This window comes from Panthera onca, chromosome A1 (assembly GCF_046562875.1).
Source record: "Panthera onca isolate mPanOnc1 chromosome A1, mPanOnc1 haplotype 2, whole genome shotgun sequence".
NCBI classification, from domain to species: Eukaryota; Metazoa; Chordata; class Mammalia; order Carnivora; family Felidae; genus Panthera; species Panthera onca.
In genome coordinates, this window is record NC_138339.1 from 28828572 (window position 1) to 28842158 (window position 13587).

General features: G+C 41.4%; 1 long non-coding RNA gene across 1 annotated transcript; it reads right to left on the minus strand.

Moving 5' to 3' along the window:
- Positions 1-2131: 2131 nt before the first annotated feature.
- On the minus strand, positions 2132-10518 carry LOC132680742 (uncharacterized). Its single transcript, XR_009610687.3, has 3 exons — positions 10161-10518; positions 8367-8512; positions 2132-6110 (listed from the first exon to the last, which is right to left on the minus strand). It is a non-coding gene; the product is annotated as an uncharacterized LOC132680742 (long non-coding RNA).
- Positions 10519-13587: the final 3069 nt, after the last annotated feature.

Consider the following 13587-nt stretch of genomic DNA (forward strand, 5'->3'; position numbering starts at 1 on the left):
TGGTGGCAACATTAGATGGCAGGTTCTCAGCAGCTTAGGCTGAACAGAGAAGGCTGGTTTTCAGGTAATTATAACCTGGCCTGCAATTTACCAGCTGGATGCCTTAAAGAGTTTAATTTTATTAAAACTCCTGTGTGCACAGAATCCAATTTAATGCTGAAAGGTAAAGCTGCCCTTTATCAGTCCCTACATTCATGGAGTTTATGATCTACTAGACCAAAAGATACCTATATGGTTGCTAGGTGTGCTCATTGCTAACAAAGCGCCACTGTTTATAATCCTTTCAGTGGACAGAACTAGGAAATATATGGCTATAGATGTAGATATCAAGATCCTATATTTATTTCTCTGCCTATAGATGTTGTAGCTATGTCTACTAGTCAGAAAAAATTATGAATTCATACCGATATCTCAATTCAATACATCACAGGGGTTGTTCTAATCTTCCTCATTTCCACATTTGTAATTGTCTTTTCCTAATGTAAGAAACAACATCAATACATTTCCTCATTTGCTCAGTCCTATCATGCCTAGAAAGTGAGGTCAAATACATTACCCCACACAACTGTAAAAAACCTACTCAGTAGACAAGTTGTGTTTGCAGTTCTTTCTGTATTTAGACTGAATATACATAATTGACCCTTGAACAGATGGGTTTGAACTGCACAGGTCCACGAATATGTGGATTTTTTTTCAATAAATACAGTTTAGTACTATAAGTATATTTTGCTTCCTTATGATTTTCTAATAACATTTCCTTTTCAGTTTTGCTCATTCACTTTGGGATTTCACACAGACTATGGAGGGAAAGAATAAAAAATAGTGGTTGTCTCACAGTCAGATTTATAGCCTCAAATATTTAGTCTGTATAAATGCAGTTTGGTTGTTGTTGAAAATGCAAATTACCAGGATTCAAACCTGGAGATTCTATGCAGTAGTTCTTGGGTGGGGCTTAGAATCCGTATTTTTAATAAGCATCTCAAGTGAACCTGACAAAGATGGGCTAAGAACCACACTTTGAGGAAAACTAATGCAGAGTGTGACCTGCATAATCCAGAAACACCAGTGTGGAAGGGTAATGGCTCACTGGAGCTGTATATATGTATACTGGGGTTGGGTTGGGAAAGGCTCTGACAAGGCAGCATATACAACTGATGAGATACCCATAGTAGAGCACCAATTGTTTCAGTGCTCCCAGGGCCCATATATCACCTTATTTCTCTGAAAAATGAAATATTTCTTGTCAAATACATGAAGTGAGCAAATTATTTGAAAAAAAAAAAAAACGCAACTTACTGGGGTGCCTGGGTGACTCAGGCTGTTTAGCGTCCGACTTCGGCTCAGGTCATGATCTCGTGGTTCGTGAGTTCCAGCCCCGCATCAGGCTCTGTGCTGACAACTCCCAGCCTGGCACCTGCTTCAGATCTGTGTCTCCCTCTCTCTGATCCTCCCCTGCTCGCACTCTGTGTGTGTCTCTCTCTCAAAAATAAACATTAAAAAAAAAATTTTAAAAACACAACTTACCAAAACTGACACTAGAAGAATTAGAAATTTTAAGTAACTTCAAATAGGTAATTTAAATTTCAATTTTTTAATAAAAATTGAATTCAGAATCAAAAGATTTCTAAAAAGACACCTATAGAAGCATAACCTCATAACTACAATAAAGAACATCAGACAGTTCTTCACTCAGCCCCAGAAATCCATGTGATATAGTTTTATGAGGCCTTTAAAATATTTTAAAATAGAATCCAGCAATATATCGAAAAACATAATACATCATCACCAATTCTTTTATCCAAGGATGCAAGGTCAATTTAACAGTCAAAAACTAATCATTATAATTCACCACAATAATAGAGTAAAAAGGAAGTATTACATGATCTCCTCAATAAATGCAGAACAAATCTTTGACAAAATTCAACACTCTTTTCTTATAAAAACTCTCCGCATGGCTAGGAATAGAAAGTAATCTCTTCAATATGATAAAAGGCATATGTTGAAAAAAATCTTGTACTGTAATCATACTTAACGGTAAAATATTGAACTCTTTCCACCTAAGACAGGAACAAAGTAGAGATGTCAGCTCTCACCACTTTTATTCAACATCATGGTTTAAACTCTAGCCAGGACAATAAAACAAGAAAAATGGGTAAAAGAAATAATGAATGAAAAGAAAATGTTCTCAGTTTTGTGAGACACTATTATCTATATAGAAAACCCTATGGAAGCTACAAAATAACCCAATAGAGTCTAATAAGTGAACTTATTAAAATTTCAGGACTCAAGGCTGATATATAAAAGTCAACTGTATTCCTATATAAAACCAAAAGCATTTGAAAATTGAAATATAGGGGTGTCTGGGTGGCTTAGTCAATTAGGCATCTGATTCAGTTCAGGTCATGAGCTCACACTTTGTGAGTTCAAGCCCTGCATCAGGCTCTGTACTGACAGCTCGGAGACTGGAACCTGCTTTAGATTCTGTGTCTGTCTCTCTCTCTCTCTGCCCCTCCCCTGCTCACGCTCTTTCTCTTTCTCTCAAAAAATAAATAAACATTTAAAAAATGTTAAAAGAAAATTTTAAAAAACCTAGATTTACCCCTTGTCTGAGCAATTGCCATCTGTGCACTAACAACACCATCATGAAGGTGATTCCTCATGTCCAATGGGGCACAAAGGTTTTACTTACCTGAAGTGTTGGCTCATCAGGTTTGGCCATTAAGTGTCCAACATACACAGTGTTGGGAAGCTGTGGCCAGGCAAAGGCAAAGACAAAGACAAAGCCAAAACTAACAAACCCCAGCTCTGCTTTCAGTTGAAGATGAAATAGCTCTGACCTAGAGCCTTCTGGGAAATGTTCCTTGATAGTGTCATCAAACTGAGTATGAATATATACCATTTGCTCAAGGTTGAAATGAAGAACATCAGAGAGTTCTTCACCTGGTCTCAGAAATCCATGTGATCTGTCAGGGAGGCCATGCAAGACACAGGTTCAGACAGCCCAAAATTGATATTCCAAATGTGCTAGTAAAGAGGTCACAGACAGCCTTCCAAGTTTCTCAGCAACCAGGAAAGTGTAACGATCCTATAGCATCAACCACCACTAGGTCAAAACTCTCATTCTTTAAGGAGCCCATAATATCTGTCCTTCCTAACAAATGACTACACTGAGTTGTGTCATGAAGCTACATGACCTTTAAAAGGTTTGTAAATGAGCTCCTGCAAAAAAAGAAAAAAAAAAGAAGTGAGAGATATTCAATATTCACAAATGGTGTTAATCTTCAAACACACTAAAGAATCTTCACACCAGAAGTGAACACCCAGAAAGCACTTTTGGCAGCAACCTGTTCTACTGCTCTCTCCTGAGAACTTTCTGATCCAGACACTGGTCCTTTCATGACCTCCAAATCTACCATGGCATTTCCGTGTTTTTTCTTTGCTATAATTCTTTCTGATGCTTAGAATGTTCCTGCTTTCTTCCTCTTCCTTTCTTCCCCTCATCAAAATCCTACCCATCTTTTGGTGCTCTTCCTGCTGTGGGACATATTACCAGCTATGGCTGGTGTCTCTGATCTCTCTCCACTGGTTGAATCCTGAAGCTCATCCATGACGTTCTGTAAGACCTCCAATTATATGCAAACTTTGTCCTTTTTTTTTTTTTTTTACATTTTTATTTATTTTTGAGAGGCAGAGAGAGACAGAGTGTGAGTGGGGGAGGGCCAGAGAGAGAGGGAGTCACAGAATCCGAAGCAGGCCCCAGGCTCTGAGCTGTCAGCACAGAGCCCAACGCGGGGCTTGAACCCATGAACCATGAGATCATGACCTGAGCCGAAGTTGGACACCCAACCAACTGAGCCACTCAGGTGCCCGGCAAACTTTGTTCTTAAATATACCTGTGTGTAGGACTTGTTTTCCGGCAGCTGTGAGCATCTTGATGACAGGGTCTCATGAACACAAGTGAAAAAACAGTTTTTTCCATTGGAGAAACCACTGTAAAAGCTGTGTGTTAGTGACATCTGCTGGTTTCTTGCTTTCAACTATTGGACCAATGGATGTCTTCACACTCCACTGGCAACAAATCCTTCAAAAAGGTGACTGGTGCTTGGGGTTCCCACTTAAGGGCCAGTGAATGAGGATTTTGTACTTTGACCTCCCTCTCAGGGCCTCTTCTATGATACAGATTCCAAGAACCCTGCTGAAGATTAATGTCCTGTGTCAGCTTTTACTTGAGGATTTACTTTGTTTTATTGGGGATTCATTTACTTTTCTTTTAATAATGGTTAAACATTTGCTATGGTTTATACAACATTTGACAAATGCCACACCAAAGTGATTCTGCACTGATGATTCAGGATGCAGAATATGGGCTGAAACATGAGATTCCTACTACTCATGCCCAGGATTTAGGCACTTGACTTATGAACTGAAGATCAGCAATCAGCTGCATGATCTCCTTTTGCTAAAGTGAAGGCCCAACACTTAGAGAGAACCTCTGGAGAGTGGTGAAGGGGAAAACAGAAACATGGCTCCAGGAGGAAGGTCTCTACTCTTTGTGCTATAGGGGAGTGTTACAAATATATCTATGCCTGGACTTCACCATAAATAGTTTACAAGAGACTTTCTGAAAGTGAACCCCAAACATAAGCATTTGTTCAAAGCTCCTCAGGTAATTCTAATATGCAGCCAGGGTTCAGAAGCGCCCTCCTGAGAGAGAGAGAAGGCAAATATGCATTTATCCTAACATAAGGACACAGGGTATACCACCATTCATGCCTATTTAAATGGCTCAACTATTTCTAAAATTGGTTCTGGATGGATGCCTGGGTGGCTCAGTTGGTTAAGCCTCCAACTGTTGATTTTGGCTCAGGTCATGATCTTACGGTTCATGAGATTGAGCCCTGCGTCGGGCACAGAGACTGACCAGGATCCTCTCTCTCCCTCTCTCTGTGCCCCTCCCCAGCTCGCACTCTAAATAAAAATAAGTAATTAAACAAACATTAAAAAAATAAAATTGGGGGTGCCAGGGTGGCTCAGTCCATCAAGTGTCAGACTTCCGCTCAGATCATGATCTCATGGTTCATGGATTTGAGCCCCATGTTGGGCTCTGTGCTGACAGCTCAGAGCCTGGAGCCTACTTCAGATTCTGTGTGTGTGTGTGTGTGTGTGTCTCTCTCTCTCTCTCAAAAATAAATAAACATTAAAAAAAATTTTAATAATAAAATTGGTTCAGGGAAAAGAAGATGGAATGAAATAATGTTGGGACAAAAAGTGGTTAAAAGTGCTGTTTCAATGAAGAAAATACTTTCTATGAGGATAATTACTGACAATTACTGGGGACAAGAGAGAGGAATTTGTTTTGTCACTTCAGCAGTGTGATGAGCAGGGCAGCCTTCTTCCAAAAGGTCACAAGATTATGAGGAGAAAATAAATGCGGCCAAATGGGCAGTCATTTTAGGTCATAGTAAGTTTGATGAGGGTGTTCTGATTGGATTGGAGGGTGGGGGGTGCAGGCAGACAACTACTTTAAGCCAGAGAGAGAAGAGTCCAAGAAGGCTTCTTGAATCCAACGATCAAGTCAAGATAATTTTCCCAGTTATATCTGGGATGATATCAAAGGTTTCAGTAACTAAAAGACTAGTCAAGGAAGATGTAACTTATAATTTGGCCTAGTATTTTTATACATCTTGATCTTTAGGTAGTGTAATTAAATGTTTACTTTCTGCCTACTATATGCCATACACTATGATAGGTTCTGTGGATCTCATAGTGTGCAAGGAAAACATGATCTTTGCTCTCATGGAGCTTACGGTTTGACAGGGAAAGCAGATATTGAGCAAATCATTACAAGGAAAAAGTTACCAGTGTGTTAAGTGTTTAAAAAGAAAGAGGTAGGCATTATGAAGTGTACAAACAACGTAATTAGCTTAGCAGTTAGTACAGTAATTCTCTCTATGTGCTACTACCAATTTCATATATGTTGGTGGGGATACATTTTAAAAATTAAGCTTTTAAAATAAATGTTTAAAGGGGTACCTGCCTGGCTCAGTCGGTAGAGCACGCAACTCTTGATCTCAGGGTTGTGAGTTCAAGCCCTACATTTGGCATGGAGCCTTAATTAAAAAAGAAAAAAAAATTAAGTAACACAGGGACTAGTTTTGAGAAATTCAAGACATTTGGTATACATTTTTGGAAATTAGCACACGAAAATAGGAACACCTGGGTGGCTCAGCCAGTTAAGTGTCCAACCCTGGATTTCGGCTCAGGTCATGACCTCATGGTTCATGACATCAAAACGCACATAAGGGTCTGCGCTGGCAGTGCGGAGCCTGCTTGGGATTCTCTCTCTCCCTCTCTCTTCCCCTCTCCTGCTCGTGCTCTCTCGCTCTCTCTCTCCTCTCTCTCACTCAAAATAAATTTTAAAAAACTTAAAAAAAGAGAAAGAAAATATAAACATTAACTTAATAGGAGAGAGAAAAGACTTGCATAAATAGTGTTAGGCCCTGTAGGTCGCACTCTAAAAGTGTATGTTCCCTGCTAAATCTAGTTGGAGGATGGGAGAACAGAGGGAATACTTTTCATTTGTTTAGGTCTGTTTTGTTTTTTGTTTTGTTTTGTTTTGTTTTGTTTTGTTTCTGTGCCTATTGGCCAGTCTCTCAACTCCCTCCAATATTCTCTCAATAGGATTTTCAATAAGGTCAACTTATTGACTAATTTTTTTTTCCCCCCCAGAGATGTTCTTCCTGGATTCTTCTATCAATTCAACCTGGACCAACTGCTCTCCAGGCCAACTGCACAGCTGATACCTTAGGACAAATCTTAACACTCTTTTGTTTTGCCACTTCTATATACTTACCCTTTGTCTTCCTCTTTCTTGGTCACACCATTTGTTCTGCTGGGACTAAACGCTGTGATAACTTCTTAAGAAGTGGTATATGAAAAGGAAAACCTTTGAGACTATTTTACTGTCAAGTCTTGTTGGGTTTTCTGTGTCCACTGCTGTATGTCAATGCTAAAAAGTTTGATGCCATTCTGAGTCCTACTCATCATTGCAGTATATCAAAACATTTAGGTTGCTTTTAAAATAGTTTTTTTTTTTTTTTTAAGTTTATATTTACTTTGAGAGAGAGAGAGAGAGCACATGTGAGTCAGGGAGGGGCAGAGAGAGAGAGAGGGAGAGAGAGAATCCTAAGCAGGCTCTAGACAGTCAGTGTGGGGTCCCATACAGGGCTCAAACCTTCTCTGTGGGATCATGTGGGAACTGTGAGATCATGACATGAGCTGAAATCAAGAATCAAACACTTAAGTGACTGAGCCACCCAGGCACCCCAAAACATTTAGATTGCTTTTTATTAATCACTGCTATTCTGAAATGTCACCATGATTTCCCCTGGTGTAGGTCATTTTTTTATTCTTTGTGTTGAATGCTAGGTGGGATCTTTCAGTATGGAGCTACACGTATTTTAGTTCTGGAAATTTTTCTTGTATTAGTTGTTTGATAAGTTTCTCCTGCAATTTTGCTGTTTTCTTTTCCTGGATTGTCATCAGAAAAATCATTGTGATGGGGTGCCTGGGTGGCTCAGTTGGTTAAGCATCCGACTCTTGATCTCTCAGCTCAGGGTCTTGATCTTAGGGTCTTGAGTTCAAGCCCCAGGTTGGGGTCCACACTGGGCATGGAGCCTACTCTAAAAAGAAAGAGAGAAATCATCTTGATCCAATCTCCACAAATTATACACAAGGTTTCATGCAACATAAAGCAGCATTTTGTCAAATTGATCTGGAAATGTGTGCAAAGGGTTTGCATGAATGGGTTGAAGACACAAGTGAGAGGATGTGAGATGGAGGGATGCAGAAGATGATGAGGAGAGTGAAACAGTGTTTCAAACTTTCTTATGCTAGAGTTATGGTTTAAGATGGACTTTGAAATAAACACAGATATCACACACATATCATTTTTCATTGTAATAACTCAGTAGAACTAAAATGAAGTTTTGCTGAACATTTAACATATGCAAGGTTTATCACCTATGGTAGGAGGGTCCAAACACTACTGTCCAGTATGGCAGCCATCAGCTACATGTGGCTACTGAACACTTGAAATGTGGCTAGTGTGAATTGTGAAATACACACCAGATTTCAAAGACTTAACACAAATAAATGTGAACTATCTCATTAATAATTTTTATATTGTTTACATGTTGAAATGATATTTTGGATATATGAGGTTCAATAAAATGTATGATAAAAATTAGTTTGACCTGTTTTTATTTCTCATGTGTCTTCTGGAATATAAATACATCATGGGGCTTGCATTTATAGCTCATGTTGTATTTCTATTGGACAGAACATGGAATAGAAAGACAGGATACCTAATGTGAACGAAAGTCCATTCTGTTGAAGTAAGATCACATCATGCCCATGGTCTTGAAGAATCTGAGATACCTGGGCCATCAGTAGATAATGGCTTCCCCTTGGGAACAGGGCTTCATTTTTGTGAGGTCCATGAAGAGAAAGGCTAGGGTGGGAGGGTAGGGAAACAGAGAAGCTTCAGGATAAACCTTCGCTGGATGGTGAGCAGAAGGAAAGCTTCATCTGCCTCTTCATTTCCTATATGGGCAACCCCGCCCTGGACCCTCAGAGTCCTCATGCAGAATGATTCCTGACTCTCTGAGCCCTCACCTGCCGCAACTCTCCTCTACAGTTTCCCTGGCCTGTGACCCAGAATGATAGGTAGAGAGGAAAAGGTTAGGACTTGTGGTCCCTGGATGTAGAGAAAACACATATTTTAAAACAGTGCTGGGAACATCTGACCATGAGAGAAACTCCCTCAGACTTAAAGTTTTTCTTAAGAATGTAACAAACACTACTTACTCCCTCCCCCACTCACGTTTCCCACAGAAATGAACAACTCAGCACCTACAGTTATCAGGCCAACAAAGGAAAAAAAAGTTGGGGGGGGGGGTGGGGAATGGACCAAAACCATATTAGATAAAGTCCCTTGCCCATAGTTGGGGGCATTCACTTTCAAAGGTCCCCTCTCTGTAAAGAGAGCTTTCATACTATAATTACTTTCTAATCTTATATTCTAATAAACTTTTGCCTGCTGCTCATTTTATTTTGTGTCCACTTCTTCGTTTTTCCAGGTGGGGAGACAATAAATTCTGAGGAAGTGAGGTAAAAAAAAAAAATTCTGCAACGGGAGGGGCTCTATCCACGACAATGTGATAAGTTCTTGAGGACTTACTTAGAGCTTAAAACATTCTTCTTTCTAGGAAATAGACTACATTTTTTAAAAGGTCAAGCCCCTTGGGGCACCTGGGTGGCTCAGTCAGTTGAGTGTCTGACTTAGGCTCAGGTCATGATCTCACTGGTTGGTGGGTTTGAGCCCCACAATGAGCTCTGTGCTGACAGCTCGGAGCCTGGAGCCTGGAATTCTGTGTCTCCCACTCTCTCTGACCCTACCCCCCTCATACTCTGTCTCTAACATAAATATTAAAAATAAAAAAAAAAAAATTTTAAGGTCATGCCCCTTAATCAAGCTCCAAAACCTAATTCCACTTGGTGGTATACCTACGACTTCCTATAGCAGACAGCAGATCAGGGGTATCCTAGATACCCAAAGAGGAGGGGTATCCTCCTCTTTGGGAATTTTTGCTACAGTGGAAACCAGAAAGTGGCTGGAAAGTGAGCCCAGGAGGCAGTCATGGGGCGGAGGTGGAACTAGTCCTTAAAACTAGAAACTTCCTTTAAGTGTAAATGCTTTGTGCGGGGGGGGGGGGGGGGGGGGGGGGAGGGGGGGTACTTATCTTGGGTCTGAGCTTGGCTCCAGTAAGAATTCAGACGTGGTGGGTGTGAAAATAAAGGAAACCTTTAAAATAGAGCGAGGGAGCCCTGAAGGGGGAGCTCTCACGCACGCACCACACAGCCCACGGAAGCAGCAGGAAGAAGGAAGATCATTGTTTCCACCACGGGAGGCGCTTTTCACACGGGAGTTTTTTTTTTTATCTCCTGCCTTTAAGAAAAGGAAAGGAGCTCTCAACCTGCCCCAGCTGCCTGCAACCAATGAGAAACTACCCGAGTCTCAAACCCTTGTTCTTCTCCAAGGAAATTTTGTTCAGAATAAACCCTCCCCAGTTTCCTCCTCAGACCTAATAAAAGCTGACCTTCTCTTCGTCTCTTGGGCTTCGCCATAGGTTCCTTGTCCTGAATTGTAGTTCCTTTGCTATCTCCACATACATTCATTCATTTTTTTTGCTTACATAACATTGCTATTTGCTCTGTTTAAAGTTAACGAACGGTCCCTGCAGCCCGTCCTCACTCCCGCGCCAGAACTCTGCCCGACCAGATTGACGTGAAGGAGCGAGGGAAGGCTGGCGGAGACCGCCTAGGGCAAAGGGCACAGTCCTCGCCGGCGCCGCCTCCAGGCGCCCGCCTGCAGTCACCTTCCGCCGGCGCGCGGCGGCGCAGCCTCCGGGGGCTTCCCCAGCCCAGCCGCGGAGGGGCGGCCCAAGCGCGCGCGCTGCCCGCCCGGCACTCACCCCAAGAGGACGCGGCCAGGATTTGGGCGCCTTCCGGCAGCAAGAGCCCCGGCGGCAGCAACGCCAGAAGCAGCGCGGTCGGCCCTGCGCTACTCGCGCGCGCGGTGCCCGCCACGCCGGGCGCTGTGCTGCGCCGTGGGCCTGGCACCGCATGGAGGGCGAACTCCAGGCTGCAGGACCCGAGGGCGGGGTGCCTTCTCCGACCGGGTCGCAGCCAAGGGTCTGGCCTGGCTTCTTTTCCCCGCCCCTGCTCGGCCCTTTGATAGCTATTGGGGCCCACCTCTTTGGCCCTGCCTAGAAATCCGGGGTTGGAGGGTCTGCATGAAAATCTCGTGAGGACAGGCACCTCCTTGAAGTGGGCAGGTGAAACTCAGCAGCGCTAGCCTGGAATGCTAACTCGGGATACCCGGATTCTTCTTTTCGTATCCCAGGGTCCCTTTTTTTGGACCTTTCTTCTGACTTTGGGGTGCCCATTGCCCTTCTCACTAATTCTAATAGTCACACATACCTGATCTCCAATTCTCCCCTTCTTCCCCCAGAGGGTGGCGATGCTGTTTAAATCTCCCCCCAGAGGTGTTGATGTTTTAACAATATCCCACTCAAGCCCCGGTACCTCCGATAATTAGCAGTAGCACAAATCGGGTGGGGATGGCGACTGAGTAAATTCACCCATTCAACACAAATTTATTGAACACTTAGTATGGGTCAGGCAAGAGTGGGTGTGCAAACAAAACAAAAATCATTCCTCACGGAACTTCTGTTACGGAGATGAGTACAGTATTGGCAATAGTATGTTAGGTAGTGCTAAGTTTTAAGGAAAAAAAATTAAGTAGGGATGGCCCCTCTGAAAGATGACTTCCAGATAAGGCTCTGAAGGAAGAGGATGAGCTTGACAACGAGGATGTTCGCTGTTTCGTAATAAATGAGTGTCTGCTATGGGGCAGCACTATGCCTTGCCTTGCTTTGCCTTTCTTCTCTCCCTCCCTTTTACCTTTCCTTCCTACCTTCCTTCCTTTTATTTTATTATTATTATTTTTTTTTGGTGTTAAGGTAGCATCATTTATTTTGGCATTTTCAAATACATTATTTGATTATAATCCTCACAACCACCCTGATGAGCTCTGTTATAAACGATCTCACTCCCCAACTTTTTCTGACAAAGGAATCTGAGGTTCAGCTTTACTGGGAGTCTCTGACTTAACCAGGATTCAGGGGATCCAAACACCATATTAAGAAATGCCACTTTCTTATCGATTCTTACAGTAAGATGTATATTTTTGGTGTTTTTTAAATGTTTATTTATTTTTGAGAGAGAGAGAAGGGGGCAGAGAGGGAAGGGGCAGGGAGAGGGGGAGACAGAGAATCCCAATCAGGCTCCACACTATCATCGCAGAGTCCAATGATGAGCCGGAACTCCAGAACCCGGAGATCATGACCTGAACCTAAACCAAGAGCAGGAGGCTTAATGGACTGAGCCACCCAGGAGCTCCTCTATATTTTTGGATCTTCCACATACATAACCATCAAAATCAAGATAAATAAAAGTTTCCTTCTTCTTTTCTCATCCTTAGGTCTTATAATTATGGAACATACAATGCTGAATAGAAGTGCTGATAGTAGGCAACCTTGGCTTGTTCTGGATCTGAAAGGTAAAGCCAGTAGCATTAAGGATGATATCTGCAGTAGTTTTAGGTTCCTCTTTATATGTATACATGTGTATATATACATATATAGATACTCATCCTTTATAAAAAAAAAAAAGTTCTTTTAAAAAATGGGACTAAAAATATATAAATGAATTTTATCAAACTGTTTTCAGCATTTGAGATGATGATGTGATTTTGCTGTTTTCAACTATAAATGTGATTTACAGAAACTGACTTTCTAAAATCTTTTACATTTTGAAATAGAGACATTCAGAAAAGTGCATCCGATACAAATGTATATTGTGTATAGTGTATAATGTATATAGTTGATAAGTAGAGACATGCTTGTAAAAAACACCCAAGTGAAGAAATTTGTTGCCCTTAGTAACCCTAAGCCCCTCTGAGCTATACCCCTGAATGTCCATTCCTCCCAGAAGCACTACTCTGACTTAATGTTAAATCACTTCACATGACTTTACAATGTGCCCAACTATGTGTGCATTTCTAAACAATAAAGTTTAGTTTTTGCCTGTTTTTGTTCTTTTGCTGTTTTGAATTGGATTTTTTTTTTTTTTTTTTTTTTGGTCATTCCAACTTTCCTGTATTTGAAGCTATTCCCTATTTCTATTCTTTCAATGACGACCAGAGAGATTATAGCATGCATCCTTAACAAAGTCTAGCTTAAGCGATATCTTCATTCCTTCTGCATGTTACCATGAGCTTAGAACACTATAATGCAGCTTCCCCCACTCCCAATTTATATGGTAAATTATATAATTTAATTCTCTCTAAAGATGTTAACATTACAAAATAAAATGTACATATAGCAAAGCACACATAACTACTCAACACTACTCAACAATTCATTACAAAGTGAACACCTATAAAATTGCCACTCTACAGGGGCACTTGGGTGGCTCAGTCGGTTGAGTGTCTGACTTTGGCCCTGGTCATGATCTCATGGTTCCTGAGTTCAGGCCCCACATCAGGCTCTCTGCTGTCAGCCTGTCAGTGCAGAGCCCACTTCAGATCTCCTGTTCCCCTCTCTTTGCCCCCATCCCCACTTGGGCTCTCCCCAAAATCAGTAAATATTAAAAAATAAAAATAAGTGCCATTCTACAAAGAGAACACAGGCAATGCAGAAGCTTCTCTTGCGCTGCACTTCAATCACTAATCCCTTCCTCCTCCTCAAAGTTAAGCAATAGTCTGACATCTATGGTTATTTCTTCCTTAATTTTCTTATGGTTTTACTACAGAGCATTCATGTTTTTACTATACTTGGTTTTGGCTGCTTTTGAAGTTTGTCTAAGTGTAATCACACTATATTACTTTTTCACGTCTACCTTCTTTTGATACACATTTTGTTTCATCTATGTTGTTGCATAGCTGCAATTAACTCATTTTCA